This window comes from Drosophila rhopaloa, unplaced genomic scaffold (genome assembly GCF_018152115.1).
Source record: "Drosophila rhopaloa isolate 14029-0021.01 unplaced genomic scaffold, ASM1815211v1 contig_3, whole genome shotgun sequence".
Lineage (NCBI taxonomy): Eukaryota > Metazoa > Arthropoda > Insecta > Diptera > Drosophilidae > Drosophila > Drosophila rhopaloa.
In genome coordinates this window covers 18,672,768-18,691,875 of record NW_025335123.1, presented here as the reverse complement: position 1 = coordinate 18,691,875, position 19,108 = coordinate 18,672,768, and the positions used below count along the sequence as shown (strand labels likewise).

The following is a 19,108-nucleotide window of genomic DNA, read 5'->3' as shown; positions in this document are numbered from 1 at the left end:
TGTAAGGTGGCGTTCAGTGAAAAAACTTTTAAAAAATCCTTTAAAAATATCCGATCTTCTACTGTACGCACTCAGATATATACATGTATATACATATATATTTTGATGTGTATGTGTATTATATATACATATATATGTATACATATATATAACAACAATTTGCGCTCGTCAATTGCAAACGCGTCGCTGCCGACGTCGACTGCGACGGCGACTGCAGCAGCGGCGTCGCTGCCATTGAATTTTCACTGTCAAGGTCGAACGTTGTTCTGATGCGCAACGCAATGCGCAATGCGATCGCCGAGTGGGTGTGGGAGTGCGAGCGGGAGGGCAGATCGCAGACGGAAAGGGGGTGGGAGAGGAGCGATGTGCCATCGAAAACGAGAACACAGCGGAGAGAACGAGTGCACAAAAGCTGTGGGAGAATGCGAAAATGCGAAAATACGAAAGTAGGAGAATGTGGGGGAATGGAGAATGCACACGGACTCTGCTTCCCCTTCTTCTTCGACTTCTGGTGCTTCTTCTTCCCCCACAGGCCTACAGTGGGTGGAATTGGGCATTGGACGTAATGTAATATATATTTAATCACTAATAAACTTATTAAACCTACTTAAGACTACAAAACTAATGGGACCATGATCTATAAAAATTTCCAATTAAATTTTAAATAAATATTCCCAATAATGCAGGCATCTTTAGCTTATGCATTTTTACAATAACATTTTTAATTGTATATTTTATTTTTGTTTTTACTTTTGTTAATTATAATCATTGGGTTTTTTATTATCATTAAGCTAAAAATGTATAAATATATTCTTTCTAGTTAAAATGAAACTATAGTCTAATATGCGCCTATAGTTTTGCAAGTCCTTCCACCATTCCCCTATTGTTTACCACTTGTTTGCCGATCACCCCTTGACCCACTGTGCGGATGTCTGTGTGTATTTGTGTGTGTGGGCGCTGTGGCGGAAACGATATGCGGCTTATGTAATGCGACAGCGACAACAACAATCAGCGGCGACGCGTTGGCAGCGTCAAATGCATACGCACACGCTTCCACCGCCCACCGCCCATAGTCCGCCACCCCCTGCGCCCTGAAACCCAACACCCCCCGCCCCCTCCGCTCTTTGCTAAACGCTTCCTGCACTTTGTTGCTGTTGTCGGCTACGCTTTTCATATCGCTCGGCGTCTGTTTTTCTCTGTGTGTACTCTTATTTTTTTTATTTTGTATTTCCCCCCCTTTTGTGCTTTTTGCATGTTTTCCTATCGCATTTGTTTTCTCAAGTTCGCGCGCGGCTCTTGTGCAATTTGTCATAATGCCGCCTGGCCCCCCGCTCCCCGTCGTTACCAAGTCACTCCCCACCCACCCGCACACGCTGCGTATGCGTAATATTTCAAGAGAAGTGAAAAAATTGCAACGTTTTGTCAGCGCGGTAAAACGTAAACAAAAACAAGCCGCCGCCAAATGCACTTTTGCCCATAAATCAGCGAAGAGAATGGAAAAATCAGCAGTAAAATGGTGGTGGGGAGGGGGTTAATGGGGGGGATGGTTACAGACCCCAAGGCGCCACGCCCTCAACTGGGCAAAATGAAGACATAATTTGACATAAACGATGTTAAAGTTCACCAAATCTCAGGATTTGAACATCAAAAGGCAACGACTGAACAAAAACAACAAGTCAACTAAAAAACGAAGACACGATGAATCCTAGAAAAAAAAACCCAATAATAACCGAAGTTTTTCATGCCCTTACCAGCTGATATTAAATTTATAGTTTCTTTAAGTTTCTTCTTACATTTTATATGGAATATAGCTAAACATAAATGCTAATACAACAACTATAAATATTTATTATTTATTGAAACCCCCAATAGGTTACAATACCCTATGAAATAGTAGTTAAAAACAATAATTGACCGCAAAGGCTCATATAACATTTTTTTGCAAGAAAGGTTTCAGAAATATATTTCCACAGAATATGACTAGAAATGAAAAACAAAAGACTGTAAATATTTACTAGAAAGGGGATTCAAATACTTTTGAAAAGGGTATTGAAAATGCAAGAGAAAAACTCTAAACATTTGGCTGTTAATGATGTGTGGGGCAGGAGGAGTCCGTCGGTGATTGACTCGACTCAACTTGACGACGGCTCTGTGCCAGCTTTGGTCGGCACTTTTGGTGATAATGTCAAAGGCAGCCAGCGGCCTGCCACGCCCCCAAGCGCTCCACCGCCCCCCGGTTCAGGCCGCCCCGCAATGCTTAATCATGCAAACGGCAAGAAAACCAAAATGCAGCAGCAAATGCAGCGCCTGTCAAAGCTGCGATTAATCTCACTCACGGAGGCGCAGGATGAGGGGCAGAAAGTGCAGCAGCCACGGTGGAAAACCCAACCGTGGTTCAAAAACCCCACATCAGTTAAATAAAGTAGGTCCAAAAACAATAAATACTCTTTTATAACTTACACAAAATAAATCCATAAGAATATACAATAAGACCATCGAAAACTACACTTTAAGGTTTACATTTACATTTTTTAAAGTATTGCTTTATTTTAATTCTTTAAACACCGATTCTTTTTTTGATATTTTTAAGTGTTTATTTAAATGTAGTTTTCATAAAAGAGCTCATTTAAAATTTTATTTTAAGAACATTACATAACATTAAATTATAATGTTTAAATTTGTATATTTAAGTAAAGGGAAGGTCCTTATAAAAGTCTTAAAAAAATGTTATAAATTCTTGCTGACCTACACAAATATATTAAATAATAATATTTCTTAGAGAAAAGTTTTTATTCTGAATTCACCATCTGGGCCCCACTGCACACCAGCGTCGGCACTCATAATTGAGATATGAACTTGGCAATATTTCATAAAAAGAAAATATATAAAAAAAACCGAGGGAGTCGGAGGGAAAAAAGGCGAGAAGACTGGTCAGCCAGCCGGAGAGCCAAGGACCGACCGACGACGATCGCGGCTTGTTCGTCTAGAAATAACTTAATTGTCACTCAATTACTCAGTTTTCAGCTAAAAGCATTCATTGCTCTGGCTTAACGTCAATGTGGAGCAGGGGCAAAGTGGGGAAAACAGGGGACGATGTGGAACCATCTGGGAGTTGGACTTCCAGTAAAAGTCGGATAGGAACCCGTTGCCTAGGCGTGAATAATGGTTGCAAAGACGCGTCTTGGCCACGGCCGGTGAATGAAAATTGATGAGTTGCGACAGTTTTTGGCCAAAGGGCAAAATCACCCAGCACAAGTAAAAAAAAAAGAGAAAATAAAAAAATGAAAAGGGATAAAAACCGAAGTCTTTAATGCACTGCGGTTTCTTTCAAATAGTTACCATACAAAAATATATACTTTAGATATAGATTTTGTTTTGTTTAAAAAGGCAATAAACTATTTCAGTCACCAATTTCTTTTCGGAAGTTAAAAAACACTTTTTAAGCATTTTGGAAACTAAGTTTACATCAAGTTAAATTTATGATAAAATAAAAATCGTAATACCTTCAGAAAGGTCATCTGAAAAGGTAAATGCTTTAAATCGGGGCACGGCCCAGTGGAAAAAGGAACGTTCCTTAAAAAGGAGAAGAGAACTAAGAGAAGGGACGAGGTAATGGACAACAAACTACTTTGTCATGGTCTTGGGGGATTGGCCATCTCAATGCAACTATCAATCCAACCGCTCGTGTGGGTGACCATTCGTGCCTAAAAAGCAAACACTACAAAAGGTCAGCAATCCCTGATTGACATAAATGGATGCATTCATTTTGATCGCGGCCCACGATGATTGAACTTTGCTAATGAGCTTTATTGACCCCAAGGACAAGAGAGATTATCTACCAAATTCGAGACTCGATTGATTGATTGATTGACTTGCAATAAAGATGGGTCTGTTATTATGTTCAGAATTCTTATATTTAATTATAGCTTAGCAAAAAAAGAGATGCTTCTTAACTGATTGATAGGATAAACTGTGACTGACACTAATGATTTCCATTTTTAAGACATAATCGGACTTCAGATAGAAAAGTTATGGATGCAGTGTTTTGGGGACTTATATTATTATTTAAAATCGGACTTTAGATACAAAAGTTATGAGCTTAGAAGTGCGTGATTTAGGTAATTTTTCGGAAAATCCAATTTCCGGAAATTTGGAACATGAAAATGTTGAAAAAATCGAGCCAAAATTACAAAAAAATGTGTGAATGCAGTTTTTTAGAGAATTAAGCCACAATCATTTAAAAATCGGACTTCAGATAGCAAAGTTATGGGCTTAGAAGTGTATATTTTAGGTAACTTTTCTGCTACTCAAAATTCCGAAAATTTGGAAAGGGGTTAGATCATGAAAATGTTGAAAAATCGATCCAAAATTACAAAAAAATTTGTGAATGCAGTTTTTTAGGGAATTAAGCCACAAACTTTTTAAGACATACAATTTTAAAATCGGACTTCAGATAGAAAAGTTAAGGGCTTAGAAGTGCGGGGTTTGGGTCACTTTTCGGCAAATCCAATATCCAGAAATTTCGAAAGGGGAAATGTGGAAAAAATCGAGCGATTGATGCCCTGGATCGAAGTCACCTTTCTGCTGGTTTTACTTGCCCCAACATAATTACCAACATTTAGTGCACCTTCCATCATGATTGATGCCGTTTTAGTGGGCCTGCCATCGCAGAAAGTCCGCCTTGGAAAAGAGTTATCCCGCCACCCCTCCTTCCACCCACAGGCCTGTCATAAATCGCCATAAATCCTAATCAAAACTAAGCGCAAACAAGCTGAACCCAGGGAGGCGATGAGGGGTGAAATGGAGGCACTGCTGGAACGTGAATCTATAAATCCATTAATGCCATTTACCGCATAAACATAAAGTAAACGCGGCCCAGGATGATCATCGGGCGGATGATGATGATGTTGCTGATGCCGCAGACTTTTTGGGGCATCAACACCAACGGCAAAATTTCGGATCCCAGATCCCAAATCCTCATGCCAACCTCCTGTAAGTTTCCCTGAACCAAAGCAATTGCTCCATAAAGTACAACTAAATTGCTCAATAATTTTGTCCACATTTGATTATGTCTTCTGAGGGGGAGTTGGTGGGTGAGGTAGATAGTCAAAGCTACACTGGCAGAAACCTACCTATATTTTATTCAATTACTAAAAGTAATATGTTCTAAACGATTCTATTATGGAATTTTTATTAAATTTTGTTGACTTACATATATACATGAAAATCAATAAGAAATTCGATCCTTAGTTTAATATTTAAATTAGTAAAAATTGCCTTAATTTGTAAATAATTGTGGAAATGTAGAACTATTTAATACCACGTAAAAGGTCAAACATTCAAGCTTAACTTATTGTTTTTAAATAAACGTAAAATGTCCCTTCAACTTTGTAGGAAATGGCAGTTTATGTAAAGAACAAGTGAACTTGATGTATGAATCTAGAAAGTGGAGTCTAGAGGGATTTTTTGTTTATGTTTTTTGCTGTGTACAGTGAACTCTCCCTCGTGGCAACCCCGTTCCTCCCCCTAAGCCCTGCCCCTCCCCCGTCCAACGACTGGCAGTCACGATTGTGCGGGGCAGGCCAACACTAAATTCAAAACCCATAAAGACATCAAAGCAGGCAACGCGTGTAACAATTTGCCAGCCAGCCAACAACAAGCGATGCAACAACAACAAATGCAACAAAACGCAAATTAACAACGGACCAACATACACTCACGGACAGGCCCAAAGGAGTCCGGAGATGTTGAGGAGGACTGGGGACCTGAAAACTGGGAACTTGGAACTTGGAACTGGGGACTACAAAACGACGACGACGACAACGATCGGTTGAGAAAAACACAGCGAAAAACAAAACAACAACAACAACAGCAAGGCGACCTGGCCAAGGTATCCGCACCCGCACAAATCCAACAACAACAACAAAAACAGCAACAACAAGAACAGCAACAACATGAACAACAACGACAACAACACGAACAACAGCGGTAACAACAGAAACAACAACCTCGGGCTGCCCAAGAAGATGCTGGCAAAACGAAATTGGCTAATACCCTAAATAGAATAGAAAAGGTTAAAAGGGTACTCAAACACTCACACATATTTTTTACATATTTTTAAAATTTGGATATATTTTAATTAACTGTCTACCTAAAACAAGAAGCAGTTTAAATAAATAAACACAAGAGTTCATAATTCAGGGCTTTACCTCTTTAGTTTGTCTTAGCTTAATCGTCATAGCTGTTATCAAAAAAATAAGTTATGTTAAGGGTACAAGCCCTTCCTTTCTCTCTATTTCTTAAGTTATAACGAATTCATTATACTCTACGATTTCCAAGTAAGAAAAAAAAATGCCTTGTCTTTAATTTGATGCTCAGCCTTTCCATTTCTATGGGGATTTCATAATTCCCCGATAACAGAGACGTGGCCCACCCACACGACAGTCGGGACAGGTATTGTGGCTTTCCGAGTTCGTGGATGGATGAACTCCGGCCAACCGGGATGAAGATGGATGGATGGATGGAAATGGAGAGAGAGAGATGCCGATGCCGCCGGCTCACGATCGATGGTGCAGCTGAAATGCTCATTAAAAATGTAGAAAGCTCTCCCAAGGAGCCGCGATCGATAGCCCGCGATCTTGCCGATTGCCCGACCGATCGACCGACTGATCGACCGACCGATCGACCGATTGCCCGATCACTAGCTCGCTGTCAGCGCTAATCGCACGATCTTAATTTACAGCAACAACTGAGCAGGACGACCGACTACCGGCGACAGAGATCACTTAGAAAAGGAAAGAGAGGGATAGAGAGATAGGAAAAGAGACAGCGGGATATGGCTATATAGCGACATCGAGCGGAGGAAGGAGCTCTACGATCCGATCTTGGCCAATTTGGCCAACGCAACTTTCGCTTTTGCCGACTGCTAACGATCGTCAATCGACGGCAATTTATTATTATGCAGCCGATCGCTTGTTCGTATTTAATTCAATTAAAAGACGGTTAGAAATCATGGTAATTATGTTTCCAGGAAAGCCAAAGAACGGCGATCGTGAATGGCAAGTGTAATTTGTAATGATCGTTAATCGACTCACGATTCAACAGCGAGAAAGAGGGAAAAACGCGTATTTAATCCAATTTTTATGTGGTGATTGGTAAGTGATCTGGGAACTGGACAATTAAACTCGATCGATCGTTAAACGACATTTTATGTCAGTGCATGGCTGCAGGTATCTGAAATTTATTCAATGCTCCTTTGACAAAGCTAGAATAATAATGCACAATCTTATATCCTAAATGTATTTATAACATTTTTTAATATATTTCTTACTAGTATCCCCATATAAACATCAACACTCCCACATTTTCAAAGGAAAATTGCTTAAAATTTCACTCAAAAAATAAACCGCAATCAAGATTTGATTGAACATCAAATTGCAATTCCAAATCCATCACCATCGGCAGGAAGGAGAAATCAAAAATGAAAAGAATTCAGCATACATACAACACACAACAACCAAAATAACAACAACCAGAGCAACAACTTTGACAACGTTGAACAACAACGCTTTCCGCTTCGCGATAAGGCCAAAAACCAAACAACCAACAACAATTGTTGGTGAGGCGTGTGTGGGCGCAATTTTCCATTGAATTATAATTTTTTCGTATTACAATTTTTCTTATCCAACTCTACACGGAGAGAAAAACTATGTTTTTGGGGACCTTGCTGTGGTTTAATTTTAAAAATCATTTGTTAATGAAACTCATATTATGAGATGCTAATAAAACGGTCACATAGTTAAAGCTTTTGGTTGCATGGTCACACCATAAGCCAAATTTGCTCCGTTTTAGATTAAACAACTGATCCTTATTTCTTTCTATGTATATATCGCTCTCTCTTTTTCGCTTATTGTGGATTTTGGCTTGTCATAATTTTCATTACATGTTTTTCTGCCATGTTTGTTGCTTTCGTTGGGGGTAAAACCAAAGCGTACCTATAAAGCCTGATAAAGATCTTTCCATAGAGAGTGCGGGCTGTGCAACAACAACATCAGCAACAGAAACAACAACAAACATAGCAGTAACAACAACAGCAAAACATTGAACAACAGAAAATTGCAACAATCTGATAAAGACAACAACTGAACTCAACTGAGAGACTCAATTGCGGTTTGTGTCCCGACTACAAAAATAAACAAAAAAAAGATAAGCAACAAAAAAAAATTGCAAAAAAGAAAAAATGCTGGAAAAAAGTGCGTGTGCTGAGGCCCCAAGAAACTTGTGGGTTGAGAGTTGTTCGCGACAGTTTTGTCACAGAAATTATCGACACGAAATACTGACCGCCGATACGGAAAGTCAAATGTGTTTCCTTTTTTCTCAACAAAATTTATAATTTTTTTTCTTATATTTTTTTAGACATGTATTTTAGAAAAAAAAAGTTTAAATATAAATATGTTATAAAACCCTAATTATTGGAACCTTACCTAATTTTTCAAATTTTATTTGTAACTATAACTACTGAACTTACACTTCTCTTCATTTATTTTATTTTTTTATTTAGTTGCAAAGTTAAATGGAATAAATCAATAAGTTAATGTTAAAGATTATCTGTATGTAAAATATAATAAGTGTTTATTTTAAATAAACTTTATTTACTGATAAAGTTTTGACCTATAAATTAAAGTTAACCATCCAAGGTAAAATATAATTTCGTTCAAGGACTGAAAGAAAAAAGGTTATTGGGGAGAGGAAACTTCAGACGTAAACGACAATTGTGTCAAAACAAAACGACAGCAAACAAAACTTGAACAAAACGCGCGAGTGTGTGTGCGCCTGCGCCTTCGATTTTTCCGTCGAGCGGACGCTGCCACGCCCCCCTCCGCCCCGGGATTTCCATTTTCTATTGCCGCCCACCCACGCAGCCTCCGTTGACGGATTGAGAGATTTTCCCGCTGTTTATTTTGGCTGCCTTCGCTGGCATGTTTGTTGGACGCAGTGGCGCAAATCGGGGACGCCATGACATTATAATATGTCAATTTTTATGCCGCTTGGCAGGCGCGTGTTAGAAAATGTCAAAATCCAGCGGCGCAGTCAAACTCTCAAGTCAACCGAGCCACAGCAAAAAAAAATAAAAACAAGAAAGGAAAGCTAACTTCGGGCGGAGCCGAAGTTGATATACCCTTGCAGAATACTCTGTAAATTATATTCTCCAAAATTATTCATATGATGCATTCTTAATACTCATAAAAAATCCCAACTTCCTAACTTTAAAAATACCAAAGTTATGGCATTTCCAATCGTTCAGTTATATGGCAGCTATAGGATATAGTCGGCCGATCCTTATGAAATTTGGTAGGTCGGATTGGCTGGCCAAATATAACACCCATAGAAAATCCCAACTTCCTAACTTTACAAACACCAAAGTTATGGCATTTCCGATCAATCAGTTATATGGCAGCTATAGGATATAGTCGGCCGATCCTTATGAAATTTGGTATGTCGGATTGAGTGGCCAAATATAAAACCCATAGAAAATCCCAACTTCCTAACTTGACAAACACCAAAATTATGGCATTTCCGATCAATCAGTTATATGGCAGCTATAGGATATAGCCGGCCGATCCCGGCCGTTCCGACTTATATACTGCGTGCAAAGGAAAGAAGGGTGTGTGCAAAGTTTGAATTCGATATCTTTAAAACTGAGAGACTAGTTCGCGTAGAAACAGACAGACGGACAGACAGACGGACAGACGGACAGACGGACAGACGGACAGACGGACAGACGGACAGACGGACAGACGGACATGGCTATATCAACTCAGGAGGTGATCCTGATCAAGAATATATATACTTTATAGGGTCGGAGATGTCTCCTTCACTGCGTTGCACACTTTTGACCAAAATTATAATACCCTCTGCAAGGGTATAAAAACTACAACATCGAAAACAGTAACAGCAACAACTCTATTGTGCGCCCACGCGTTTTGTTCGCGTTTTAAAACGCGACCACTGTGTGTGCTTGTGTCAGGCCCCCTTTAACCCCCTAAAGCCCCCGCCCAAAACACATCACATACCACCCCACCCCCACCCACCTCTCAAGTTGTCTCGGCATGTTTTGTGCTCCGGAGGTTTTTATAGTTTTTTATTTGCCTGGCATCGAACATTTTTATGCGACTTCAGTGGACGCATTGTCAGGCGCACAGGGGTTAAAGTCAGGAGCGGCAGGCAGGCAGGGGGTTAATGGGGGTGGGGATCTTATAGTGCGGGTGCGGCTGTGTAGCAGCAGAAGTTTAATCAAGTCCACCACATTTCACATTTAACCATTAACACATGAATCCTTAGTTGGCCAAGAACAATAATTATGTATTATCATTATATTATTATATATTATTTTTAATGTTTTGAAATTAATACCTTAATCAAATCATTAGAAATACTTAGTATACTTATAAGGATCTAAAATCGTTAACCATATATAATAACTTAGGGAAACAAAATTGTTGTATTATATAGAAAGTCCAATAAATATTCGTTACCTCCTAAACTTTGAACTGACTTTCCTATAATTTTCCTCCCGAAATGAAAGGCTTAAACTAGGAAAGGCACCTAATCCGTTCAGAAATAACCCACAACAAAGGCCATGTGGCCATTTTTTCGCCGTTTATCACGCATCGCTGTCAAAGTGTCACTTTAGCTTAACGTTGGCAGGCGATATCTCAAAAGGAGAGGTAGTACACAGGTAGTAGTCGGTAGTAGTTCGTAGTAGCAGCATCCAAAAGCACTCCACACCTCCAAGTATTTTTTTTATTTTTTAAATAACCTTTTTTCCGACGCTGCGCACGCGTAATAACGCATAGCAGCAACAAAATCACGTTAATGACAGGGGGTGGGGGGTTCTGTACCCCCTGGTAAACCCCTTCCAGTAAAGTTTTTTTCTTTTTTTTATTTTTTTTTGCTACTCCTCCTCAGGCGGTCGCTTCTTTTCTGCCATCTCCTTCCAGATGCACCTCAATTCGCCTGCGGGCAAAAATCTCGACCGCTGTTTTGTCACATCATTATCAGGTATCACTCCGCTCGGGAGTGAAAGAGACATCCGAGGAGGAAGGAAGGAGAGAGCAAGAGCTGTTGCATTTTCGACATTATTGACATGACAGCGAGACTTTAGCAGGTGTGAAGGAATTCGCCGTGCCTGACACTAAATCATGCCCGCCATATACGTATGAGTGCGACTGTATACTGTATGTATGGGCCATGAGCGTGGAACTTTTGTCGGCGACTTTGATTGCAAGACGCTGGACGTTCGCGATGACGATGATGATGATGTTGCCACCACCGGTGGCGTTAATAAAGTCATCTAGCGGTAAACACTCCCCAGCAAATCCGACAAGAAATGCACTCAAAAAATGCCAGGTAATAAATTGTGGCCCTATATGAAAAGCGTTTTTTTTTTCTTGTAGAAAAAAATGGTTAATTAGTGTCTGTATTCATGCTGACAAAAAACATTATATTACAGTATTTTTTGGTACACTTTTCCTAGCATAACTATGTTACTTTTTATTTAGAGGATCTACAATGGGATTTCCTAAAACCAATTCAGCATCAAAAGAGTCAGTGTGACCTTGCAACCTGACACAAACTAAAATTGAGTGACCAATGGCCTTAAAGATATGTTTATTGTCTGAATCAAATGCAAAACTTTCAACAATTTAGCAAATTAAAATCTTGTCTAAACTGCTATCCTTTCGATAAATAAAGTTCCAAACCCTGCCGACCAGTGTAATCAGCAATGTCAATTGAAACGTTTAACGAGAGCAGAGACCCAGTGGATACCCAAGACCAAGACCAAGACCGTCCACTTGGATCCGATCCGATGCGATCCGATCGCATCGCATTGCATCGCATCGCATCGCATTGGATCCGATCGCCTGATGAAGTCCCAGAGCAGCGGACATCGAGCCGAGCAAAAAGTTCAGCAAGGCGGCAACAAAGTGTGCGCCTTGTGGTTGTTGCATGAATAATTCATAACAGCGGCACCAGTTAATAACCGAGCAGCAGCAGTCCGCAGCACAAAAAGTGAAAGCTCATAAGGCAATCAGTCAAAACGTCATCAATAGAATTAAGTAATCAACTCGGGGACCCAAAAACAGCAGCGGCAGCAAACCAAAACTGACCACACACAACACAACGGGGCAGTAAAGGCAACAATGGCCAGCAGTAAAAATGGAAAAAAATAATAAAGGAACAGGAGAAAACCAAAAAAAAAAAAAACAGAGCCAACTCCACATTGATTGCGGTCCAAAAAGGAGTCGAGAAGTCGAGAACAAAAAGAGGCGCGAGTGGCAGGACCACCGGCAAAAAAGGGCTCCAAAAGAGTAGCCAGCAGCAACAGACACTCCACGGACGGACAAACGGACACACAGACTTACGGACAAACGGACATATGGACAAGCGGACAACTGGACAAGCGGACAACTGGACAAGCGGACAACTGGACAAACGGACAACTGGACAAACGGACAACCGGACTTACGGACAGCAGTTGGAACAGCAGTTTTTGCTTATGGCCTCTTTCTTTTATCTGCTGCCTGTTTTCCTTTTTTTTCTTTCTTTATTTTTTGGGCAGGTCTTGGACCTGCAGTTATTGTGGTTTGACCAGTTGCAGGGCACCACCACTCAGTTGGCCACAACCACAAAGGAGCGGAGTGGAGGAGCAGCCAGAAGATATTGAACTTGGGCCTGCCGAGGAGAATCTGTCGGGAAGCCAATACAAAATTATCGGGTTTCGTATCAATGCTCGAATTCAGTTGGCATATTGGGGGATTGCTTTGATTAATGTGCAAACATCTTCTGTGGTCCAACAGCTAACATTTTGGAGAATCCTTTCACCCAAGATGAGCATTATATACCTTTTTAGGTTTGTAAAACACCTGAGGTTCAATTGACTTGAGTTTAAAAAGTGCTTGAGAATAAGAGAATACTACATAAGTATAGTTACATTATATAAGAAATAGTTTCACAAATAGATTTTAGTTGTAAGTCTATGGACACTTTCATTTACTTAACTATATTTTATTCTGCACATACCCCCCAGTTCTCAGAAGTTTTTAAACGAACCCACTGACCTTTTTCATTATTTCAATTAAAATTCATTATTCATTATCTCCGTGTCTATTCCGTCGCTTTCGATCCTTGTTTACATATTTTATTTTTCATTTTGCCTTGCGTTTTCCTTTTTTTTTTGTATTTTTTTTTCAGCCTTCTTCGAGGTGCAATTAAAATAATTACGATAATTATATAGTTACAGTAGCAACAGTAGCAGTACAGAAGGACACTCCCTCCCTTTTCTTTCCCTTCGAGGGTGCGCACATTATTTTATTATTTATTTTATAGATTCCGGCATTTGTCGCCAGACATGCGACTGGGCGAGCGAATTACGCAGAAATTGCCATGAAAATTACTCGATTTAGCCCCTTGGCGGGTCGGCGGGTCCTTAACCCTCTAAAGAGGGTCTGCTCACATAATTAGCCGTGGCGAATAATTAACATAAATGAGGGGCAGGGCATTGCTGGGTTAAGAGCTAAAAACTGAAGCCAGCTGGAACGTGCCCGAAAGGAGCAAATTTTCCGCTCTGTATTTCCAGGCACGCGCCTCGCAAAGTGTCGATATACATATGTATGTACATCATATATAAATGGCTATATCTACATATAATCCCATACATATTCACGAATTCGGTGATGAATAAAATTAACATTTTTGGAAACTCTTTTTTCGGTTTCCTTTGGTCCTTTGATTCGTTTCGTGTTAACTACTTGCTGCCTGTTTGTATTCATCCTTATCGACATCTGCTGCCTGGGGTTATCCATTTTAATAATACCATTGGGATCGGGGATGGGTGTATTTAAGGGATCGCAGATATAGAACAACATTGCTTTTAGAAACTTTATCGATAAAATCAATTTTATTGAATTTTTAATGACTTTTGAAGCCAAAGGAATGTAAATATGAAAGCCATTAAGGATTCATACAAAATTTATAAGCAATATCACTTTTATTTATAAGTATTAAGCATAAGTTTTCTTTAAAATTTTAAGGCTTTCTTCTATAATAAGTGTAAAAGAGGGTAAAGAAATTTGAAAACTTATTAAAAACAGTTTCAGATCACAGATATTTAGAGATTCTGGGGTATGCATTTCGTGACACAAATATTTTCCACCCTGCAATTCGCCACTCGCAATTCTTCTCATGCTCCACTTTGATTTGCTTATCAAGATCAAAAAGATCGCTGCTCGGCTCCTCTTATTTCGATTTGAAACAGCCAGAAGAACAGGAAGAACGGGCTGGAGAAAAACACCCGCACAAGTCCAAATCTCCAAGAGCAACAATAGATTTTGACGTCTTGGAAATTGTGTGGAAGAGCTGCAATTTGCTGTGGCCTCCAAGTTCAACTAACATTAAAAGAAGTGCACAGAAACGAGAAACAGGAGAAGAAAAGTGGAAGCTGGGGCTGCGGAAGAAATGCCGCAAAAGAGAAGACTGTAGATTGTAGACTGCGGACTGAAGACTGTAGACTGAAGAAGAGGGGCGAAGAATCGAGCGAAGACAATTCGAGTTGCGTGCTCTGCGTGAGCGTCGTGCGTTTGACTGACTGAATGACTGACAAACTGACGAACGCCAAAACTGAACCGGGTCTAAACCAAAGCGAAGACTAAAGACTGAAGACTGAAGACTGCAGACTGCAGACTGAAGACTGAAGACCAAGACTGACTTGGCCCATCATCCATCCATTTATTTCTGAGTTTCTGAGCTGCAGTTGCGGGAGTTGCAACGGCACAAGGAAAACCAAATTATACACATGCATGCACTGGGGGAAAAGATTGGGACTAAGAAAACTATGAAACTACACATATTTGAAAAACAAAAAAAACGGAAAAACATCATGACTTGACTAAAAACTCCACAAAAACAAGCGCTAAACTCGCCATCTTTTGTTTCCTTAATTATCTGGTTTTATTTTCGCGCTTATAAATATTAAATTTAAAATATTTACATTGTAAAATTGTATAAGAGGTCTATTTAAATAATATATTATATTTTTCGGCTCTTTATAAACTATAAAATTTGTATTTATATTAAGTGTTAATAACATTGTATTTTGTAATTGAAATCAAATTGCATTGAGGTCTAGAAATACTCCACATTTGTTTAAAAGTTTTAAGAGTTTTGTATTTTTTTTTTTTTGGTCAATTTATTTCATGAATTTTCCGAGTGTACCAAAGTCCGAGTTGAAGACTAGGAACAACGCCTCCCGCGCTTATCCCCCCCTTCTTGCCACACCAACACAATTGAAATTCCTCTAGCGCAGAAATTGCATTTCACGCTGGAAATGCGTGCTCTGCGTGCAGCAAAAAAACTAAAACCAAAGTGCAACAGCAACAAAAATTGCATTTGCAACAGCAACAACCATTGCAGCAGTGCAACAACAACCACATCAGGAGCTGCAACTTAAGTCAGAAGAAAGACAAAACGCCTCAGAAACATTAAGAGCACAAGCTCTGGATGCACTATTAACAATTCACAAAATTTAAATAATTCCAAAATTAATTAATATTTCCTTTCAAAGTGTTCGTGTTTTCTTTAACTAAATTTTTGTGTCAATTGAATACCAACCCAACTTTGATGTTTAAATAACTATTCTTTTCGCACCAAGAAAACAATTTTAAAAAATATTTCCAATACCTATATTTGGGATATCCTTTGTTGATGATTAAATTTTTTCTAATATTTTGGTAAATTCCAGAAGAAAGAGTAAATCCAGATAAGAACGAGTTGCCCGGCGAAGATCAGTGGGAGGCTGCCAAGTAGCTTTCGGAACCAAAGTGTAGGAATAGTGGGTTGCAGCTGGGCTCATTCCGTCATGCCGGAAAATGCCAAAAGCACAACACTTGCAGCACAGAAGAAGATTCGAGAGTATGGGGCAAAAAAACACAGGAAAAAAATACCATAGTAATGATAAAAAAACAAATTTTAAAAGTTTTAATAACCACATACAAAAATTGTTTGAATAACCATTTTATTTGTTGTTTTAATTGATATTTGGAATATTTATTTTTTATTTAGAGCAAAACTATTTTCTTTCTTGTGCAAACTCTTGTCAGTTGCGATCGCAACTCATCTACCTTTCAGTTTCAGTTGGCATCATTGGATTGAAATTATTTTCGCTTATCACATACCCACGCAACATTGTCATATTCTATTAGTATTTATTGTTGATTTTTTCCCACTATTTTGCTACTTTGTTATTGTTTACTTTTCAAGTCTTTCGATTGCAGGAAGAACAAAATCTCCACACTACTGCCTCTGTTGGAATTGTTTGTTGACATTCGCAACTTTTTCGCAGCCCACACAAAAAATTATGAGAGCCAGAAAAAAATGGGGGGAAATGAGGAAAAGGGTTGCCCAGATGAGGCAGCAATTTTTGCTGCCTGATATATTTGGTAAACATTTACGTTGCATAAACAGTGCAGTGCTTAAAATTGAATAAAGATTGTTTTTTAAATTTTTACTGGACTGCTGAGTTATAAGTCGCAGCTGAAATTTATTTCATAAGATCATAAGGTTTTATATTTGACTAATGAAATTAAAACGAAAATTAGAAGATTAATTATATTTATAAGCACTTTTAAGATTAATTTTATTCATTTTGTAAATTATCCAAAAATGTCCTTTAATCTTCAATTTCAAAGCCAAATAAACCCTCTTTTAATCAACTGCTATATATATTTGTCCATAAAGATCATAAAAAGGAAGCAAAAGAACACCTTTGTAGAGTAGACTTCAATTAACTGGAGTCATTTGATCAATTCCATTTTCATTACCCAGTAAATTATTTCCAATTGATTTATACGTTAGCTTGGACCTTACCTGTCCCAATTAGCTTACTTTTTATGTACATTTTTTCGATGCAACTTCGGTGGCTTTCGGTATATTCTTTCGTTTTTTTGGCATGACGTCAAGTTGTTCGCTTGGCCGCCAATCCTTGTGTCAAACCGTTCTCAAGGGTAAATGGAAAATCCATTAATAAATAAAAAAGCGCCACTCACCTGCAACGAGAGGAAAAGAGATGGAGAAAATACGTTAAAAAAGAATTTCATTAAGTGCATTGTGGGTTCTCGGAAGGTTAAAGGAAAATACAAATAAAATTATAAATGGGCAGTGCAAAAAAATGGGTAAACTGGCCAGCAAAATGGCGAACACATATACATACGCATATATATAGTGCACTATGTGCATCCCCACACACGCACACTCACACTCGCACTAAAACACACACACATTGACACTAATAAGCTGACGAGTTTTGCGTGTGTCAACTTTTGCACTTTTTGCGCAAATGCAAATTGTGTAAAAAGAAAAAAAAAATAAAAAGTAAAAAAAAAAACAACAAAAAAGATGAAAGAAAACATATTTTCACACGAGACATGACGATGCCCCCCCCTCCCCCGCCTCACCCATCCGCCCATCTCCCTCGCACACTGCACGCTCCAGCGATTCGTTGGGCGAAAAGGGAGATATATATATGTATATATATATATATATACGGACAAATACATATATTTATACCTGTGCAAGTGCATTTACACATGCATATATGTTTACCTCTCCTATAACTTCATTCCAATGGCCGCCCTGCACTTCCTCCAGCCTATTTCCCTCTCGCTCTGCCGTTCCTTTTGGTATAAAACATTAAAACCATGCATATTGGATGTCTACGAATAGTCCAAATATTTGTTGTAAAATCGCTACAGAAAAACCCCCAAAAACAGGAACAACAATAGTAACAACAATCGAAACACGCAAGGCCCCAAAGACAAGGCTCAAATATTCACACTGTCAAAAAAAGTGTAAGCAAAAAGCAAAACAAAGTTTAAAAAAAATCACTTTAATTCCTTTAATTATTTGGATTGTATTTAATTGAATAAAAATTTATTGGTGCTATTCAGGATGTTCAAAAATTATGTTTATTACGATATTAATTTCCAAATGTTATTTTAAATTGAATTAGTAATAGTTTTGTGTGCAAACTATACAGTTTTATTTTGAATTTTCTTAATAACATTAAGTAGTAAATTAAAATAAAATGAGTATATATTTCAAAAAACTATGAAGGTACTTGTTTTTGTGAGCACTATTTTTTGTGGGCTTAGTTTTATCAGGCATGGTTCATGTGATACTAGACTAAATAACTAATTCAACTTTCTTATGAAATATAACACCATTTCTGCCAGTGTAGGTCAAAGAGGAGGCGTGGTGTGTGTGTGCTGGCTGATTCTCTTTCCCTTATTTATTTTGGTGGGCAGGGGTAGCTCGATTACAGCTAAGGACATCCACACTCACACACACACACACACAAACCTAAGCTAGGGAAATACACACTATTCTTCCTGTTCCTATTCCTCCACCTTTCAACCCCCCACCCCCTCTCTTATAGTAGTTCTTGGCTGAACGCATTTAATGGTCGAACAAATGCCTCGCTTTTTTTCCTCTTTTTTTTGAGGGTGAGAATTCGCACACACGTGCAGCGGTAAGGGTTGCTAACCCTCCAGTGCGTGTGTGTGTGTGCCTGTGTTTGTGTGTGCGGGATGGAAATAGTGCCCCTAGAGTGCGAATGAAAGAGAGGGCGCGATTGTGGCACATTTAACCCATTGGCAGCCATTTTTAGTTTTAGCCACCACAAATCCAAACGAATTTCAAGGGAAGAATGGGTTAAATGTGAAGGCCGATCAACCAAAACTATTCATCGATCGAAAAAACCTTTCAAATATATCTGCTTTTACTTGAAATCTTAACAAATATTAAAAAGCTGCCATTCTGAACATAAAGTTGGCGTAGTAAACTCCGTCGGTTAATAAAAAATATATGTTACTCAACACAATACCCACAAGGTTCGTTATTATGATTACGACACTTTCTTATCGCCAGAAAGATTTATTTGTTAAAGAAAATTTAAGACCTATTTCCGGTGATTCCGGTAGTTACATGTTACGTCAAGGAATTTAACAATGCAGTTATATATTTAAGATAGGTCAGTCATTTCCGTTTCTACTTC

General features: G+C 38.8%; 1 protein-coding gene across 4 annotated transcripts in view; it reads right to left on the bottom strand.

Moving 5' to 3' along the window:
* Window positions 1-19,108, bottom strand: part of LOC108043247 (broad-complex core protein) — a 126,766-nt gene that overhangs the window by 92,503 nt on the left and 15,155 nt on the right. The gene's annotated exons all lie outside the window — the stretch shown is intronic.